The sequence below is a fragment of the Trachypithecus francoisi genome, unplaced genomic scaffold, assembly GCF_009764315.1.
Source record: "Trachypithecus francoisi isolate TF-2019V2 unplaced genomic scaffold, Tfra_2.0 Lachesis_group9, whole genome shotgun sequence".
Lineage (NCBI taxonomy): Eukaryota > Metazoa > Chordata > Mammalia > Primates > Cercopithecidae > Trachypithecus > Trachypithecus francoisi.
This window is the reverse complement of record NW_022681474.1, coordinates 47,111,389-47,117,388: the sequence shown is the minus strand read 5'-3', so window position 1 is coordinate 47,117,388 and position 6,000 is coordinate 47,111,389.

Sequence of the window (6,000 nt, the reverse complement as noted above, 5' to 3'; positions counted from 1 at the left end):
GAAACTCAACCAAAACCACTCAACTACATGGAAACTGAATAACCTGCTCCTGAATGACTACTGGGTACATAACGAAATGAAGGCAGAAATAAAGATGTTCTTTGAAACCAATGAGAACAAAGATACACATACCAGAATCTCTGAGACACATTAAAGCAGTGTGTAGAGGGAAATTTATAGCACTAATGTCCACAAGAGAAAGCAGGAAAGATCTAAAATGGACACTCTAACATCACAATTAAAAGAACTAGAGAAGCAAGAGCAAACACATTCAAAAGCCAGCAGAAGGCAAGAAATAATTAAGATCAGAGCAGAACTGAAGGAGATAGAGACACAAAAAACCTTCTGAAAAATCAATGAATCCAGGAGTTGGTTTTTTGAAAAGTTCAACAAATTGATAGACTGCTAGCAAGACTAATAAAGAAGAAAAGAGAGAAGAATCAAATAGACGCAATAAAAAATGATATAGGGGGATATCACCACCGACCCCACAAAAATACAAACTACCATCAGAGAATATTATAAACACCTCTATGCAAATAAATTAGAAAACCTAGAAGAAATGGATAATTTCCTGGACACTTACACTCTCCCAAGAATAAACCAGGAAGAAGCTGATCCCTGAATAGACCAATAGCAAGCTCTGAAATTGAGGTACAATTATAGCCTACCCACCAACAAAGTCCAGGACCAGATGGATTCACAGCTGAATTCTACCAGAGTTACAAGGAGGAGCTGGTACATTCCTTCTGAAACTATTCCAATCAATAGAAAAAGAGGGAATCCTCCTAACTCATTTTATGAGGCCTACATCATCCTATACCAAGCCTGGCAGAGACAACAAAAAAGAGAATTTTAGACCAATATCCCTGATGAACATCGATGCAAAAATCCTCAATAAATACTGGCAACCGGATTCAGCAGCACATCAAAAAGCTTATCCACCATGATCAAGTGGGCTTCCCCCTGGGATGCAAGGCTGGTTCAACATTCGCAAATCAATAAACGTAATCCAGCATATAAACAGAACCAAAGACAAGAACCACATGATTATCTCAATAGATGCAGAAAAGGCCTTTGACAAAATTCAACAGCCCTTCATGCTAAAAACGCTCAATAAATTCGGTATTGATGGAATGTATCTCAAAATAATAAGAGCTATTAATGACAAACCCACAGCCAATATCATACTGAATGGGCAAAAACTGGAAAAATTCCCTTTGAAAACTGGCACAAGACAGGGATGCCCTCTCTCACCACTCCTATTCTGAAGGGGTGGCCTGCCCCTCCACACTTGTGGGTGTTTCTCCTTAGGTGGAACGAGAGACTTTAGAAAAGAAATAAGACACAGAGACAAAGTATAGAGAAAGAAAAGCGGGGCCCAGGGAAGCAGCGCTCAGCTTACAGAGGACCCACACCAGCCCCGGTCTCTGAGTTCCCTTAGTATTTATTGATAATTATCTTTACCATTTAAAAAGAAAAGGAAGTGGCAGGATAATAGGATCATTATAGGTATAAAATTAGCAGTAAGACATACGGATAAACATCTCTGCGACATGAAGAAGTTCAAAGGAAAATGCTGTGCCTTGATATGCATATGCAAACATTTCCATAAACCTTTTGGCAGCATTGCTCCAGCAAGTCCCACCTTATTCCTAAAGGCGGTTTTCTCCTTGCTCAGTAAACAAAGCACACAATGGGTTTTACACCGAGATGTTCCATTGCCCAGGGACGGGCAGGATTTTTAACCAGCAAGCTGCCTTCAGGTACTTGTTTAACAAAGACACATCCTTCACAGCCCAATATCCATTAAGCCTTGAGTCACCACAGCGCATGTCTCTTGCAAGGACAAAGTTGGGGGTAGGGTCACAGATTAACAGCATTTCAAATACAGAACTAAATTGAGTCTCTTAAATCTACTTCTTTCTATATAGACACAGTAACAGGCTGACCTCTCTTTCTTTTCCCCACACTATTCAACCATAGTGTTGTAAGTTCTGGCTAGGGCAATCAGGCAAGAGAAAGAAATCAAGGGTATTCAGTTAGGAAAAGAAGAAGTCAAATTATCCCTGTTTGCAGATGACATGATTGTATATTTAGAAAACCCCATCATCTCAGCCCAAAATCTCCTTAAGCTGAAAAGAAACTTCAGCAAAGTTTCAGGATACAAAATTGAAGTGCAAAAATCACAAGCATTCTTATACACCAGTAACAGACAAACAGAGAGTCAAATCATGAATGAACTTCCATTCACAATTGCTTCAAAGACAATAAAATACCTAGGAATCCAACTTACAAGGGATGTAAAGGACCTCTTCAAGGAGAACTATAAACCACTGCTCAGTGAAATAAAAGAGGATACAAACAAATGGAAGAACATACCATGCTCATGGATAGGAAGAATCAACATCGTGAAAATGGCCATACTGCCCAAGGTAATTTATAGATTCAATGCCATCCCCATCAAGCTACCAATGAGTTTCTTCACAGAATTGGGAAAAACTGCTTTAAAGTTCATATGGAACCAAAAAAGAGCCCGCATTGCCAGGACCATTGGAAGTCAAAAGAACAAAGCTGGAGGCATCACGCTACCTGACTTCAAACTATACTACAAGGCTACAGTAACCAAAACAGCATGGTACTGGTACCAAAACAGAGATATAGACCAATGGAACAGAACAGAGTCCTCAGAAATAATACCACACATCTACAGCCATCTGATCTTTGACAAACCTGAGAGAAACAAGAAATGGGGAAAGGATTCCCTATTTAATAAATGGTGCTGGGAAAATTGGCTAGTCACAAGTAGAAAGCTGAAACTGGATCCTTTCCTTACTCCTTATACGAAAATTAATTCGAGATGGATTGGAGACTTTAATGTTAGACCTAATACCATAAAAACCCTAGAAGAAAACCTAGGTAATACCATTCAGGACATAGGCATGGGCAAGGACTTCATGTCTAAAATACCAAAACAACAGCAACAAAAGCCAAAATTCACAAATGGGATCTAATTAAACTAAAGAGCTTTTGCACAGCAAAAGAAACTACCATCAGAGTGAACAGGCAACCTACAGAATGGGAGATAATTTTTGCAATCTACTCATCAGACAAAGGGCTAATATCCAGAACCTACAAAGAACTCAAACAAATTTACAAGAAAAAAACAAACAAACCCATCAAAAAGTGGGCAAAGGATATGAACAGACATTTCTCAAAAGAAGACATTCATACAGCCAACAGACACATGAAAAAACGCTCACCATCACTTGCCATCAGAGAAATGCAAATCAAAACCACAATGAGATAGCATCTCACACCAGTTAGAATGGCAATCATTAAAAAGTCAGGAAACAACAGGTGCTGGAGAGGATGTGGAGAAATAGGAACACTTTTACACTGTTGGTGGGATTGTAAACTAGTTCAACCATTATGGAAAACAGTATGGCGATTCCTCAAGGATCTAGAACTAGATGTACCGTATGACCCAGCCGTCCCATTACTGGTTATATACCCAAAGGATTATAAATCATGCTGCTATAAAGACACATGCACACATATGTTTATTGCGGCACTATTCACAATAGCAAAGACTTGGAATCAACCCAAATGTCCATCTGTGACAGACTGGATTAAGAAAATGTGGCACATATACACCATGGAATACTATGCAGCCATAAAAAAGGATGAGTTTGTGTCCTTTGTAGGGACATGGATGCAGCGGGAAACCATCATTCTTAGCAAACTATCACAAGAACAGAAAACCAAACACCGCATGTTCTCACTCATAGGTGGAAACTGAACAATGAGATCACATGGACTCGGGAAGGGGAACATCACACACCAGGGCCTATCACAGGGAGGCGGGGAGAGGGGAGGGATTGCACTGGGAGTTATACCTGATGTAAATGACGAGTTGATGGGTGCTGATGAGTTGATGGGTGCAGCACACCAACATGGCACAAGTATACCTATGTAACAAACCTGCACGTTATGCACATGTACCCTAGAACGTAAAGTATAATTAAAAAATAAATAAATAAATAAATAATAAAAATAAAAAATAAAAAAAAATAAATCTCCAAAAAAAAAAAAAGAAAAGGCTGAATGGTCTGTGTTCTTTTACCTGATGGTCAGTAGTTAGGTGCAACCAGAGAGGAGACAGGAGAGGCTCAGAAAAACATAACTGTATTATATTCACTGGTCCTAGAGAGGGGGTCATTGTATGCCCAGCAGGGGTACATGGGGAACAGCAGGTTTCAGTCAGGTGGAGAAGATAGGCGCAAGGGAAAGTCTCCACCAGTCTCTATTGGGGTTTCTGTGGGAAAGGCAAGGTGAGAAAGAGTAAATGATATAGGATTGGCTAGTCTGAATACTTGCTGTAAGCTTTGGGGTATAAGAGGGGTCTCACTTGCCTGATACCTGGCCCTCGGATGTTGAAGGCCGAGGAATATTGCCTCCTGGGTTGTACTGGCCAGGAAGAGGAAACCTGGTTCTGGGTCGGTTAGTTTGCGTAGTGAAGACATGATCCTAGCTGAGCCCTTTGCTGTCTCTGAATAGCTAGCCTTGGGGCTAGAAGTTTCTCCCCAGCCAGAAAGGTTAATATGTCAAAACATCATAATAAGCAGAAAATTAACATAAATGCTACAATGAAGGCATAACTCTATAACCAAAGGCTACAACCAATTCTACAAACAAAAGCTAAAACCTTAGAAAGACCAGAAAAATTCATGGATGTATCTTTTGCCTAGTAGAGTAAAACCCAGTAAAATCCATTAAAGATACCTAATGTTCTTGAGATTTTTTTTTTTTTTTTTCAGCAGAAATATTGCTAGCTTGAGTGAAAGGGACAAAGAGAATGTGAAACAAAAGGAGACTTTCGGGCTATTAAAATTCTATTGTCAGCAAACAGGTTGATAAAACTATTTAGTTTCAAACACTTGCTACTTTTCATGAAAAGGGAAGGATGATTCAGAAAATGAGAACAAAAGCCCTGAGGGCAGAGCCCGAAGACCCAGGGGTTTCTTCCTAATCTTTAAAGCCTAGTCAAGAAAAATATCAATATTTGTCCAGCTGTATTACAGAACTTCTAGGAACTGTTTACTCCTTTTAACTTTCCATTTTCCTCTCTTTGAACTTGAATATCTATGACAGTTATCCTATACTGGTTTTGCAATTGTATGTTATGTTTGAGGTATTAGGGGACAATAACTTGTTTCTTTAGTCTCCCAGGTCTACAGATGGAGAGAAAATATTCCCCAGAACCTGAGCTTAATGGATTCTATCTAGGAGTTTCATCTTCACTTGATTTAGAACACTTGAATGATGACTTCTGAAATGCTGAGATGACACTCTAATGGTCTAATACTCTTGAGAATCTTTAGAGAGGGGTGGGTGAATGTATTTCTCATTTGGGGAGGATATGAATGATTGGGGGCCATGGGAAGACTGATCATCAAACTGCCAAAGTGGCCCCCATGGTTCCTGCCTCCTCGTGTACAAACTTTGTATAACTTCATCCCCTTGAGCTTGAGTGTGACTGGACTTGTGAATGAATATGTTGGAATTTGTTATGTTGCAATGAAAATGAATACAGCCAGATACCAGCCTAGTTTTTAAAAGGACTAGCAGCAACTTTCCTCTTGCTCTACTCGAGCCCAAAAAGAGAGGATCTCCTGCCATGTAAGATCCATCATGTAAAAGTCTGACTACTATGCTGGGAAGACAAGGTGGAAATGCCCTGAGGCTACATGAAAAGGGGAAGAACCTATTTGAGTCCAGCTTTCCAGGTGTGCCTACCAATGTCCCAGTGATAGCAGTGAAGCCTTCTTGGACACTCCAGTTCAGCCTCCAGCTAAATGCCACCAAATAACACTGGTCAATGCTGCATGGAGCAGAAGAATTGGCCAGTCATGTTCTGCTAGAATTCCTAACCCAAAACACTATGAGAAAAAATAAAATAGTTTTTGATAAAGTCACTAAATTTGGGAGAAGTTTCTT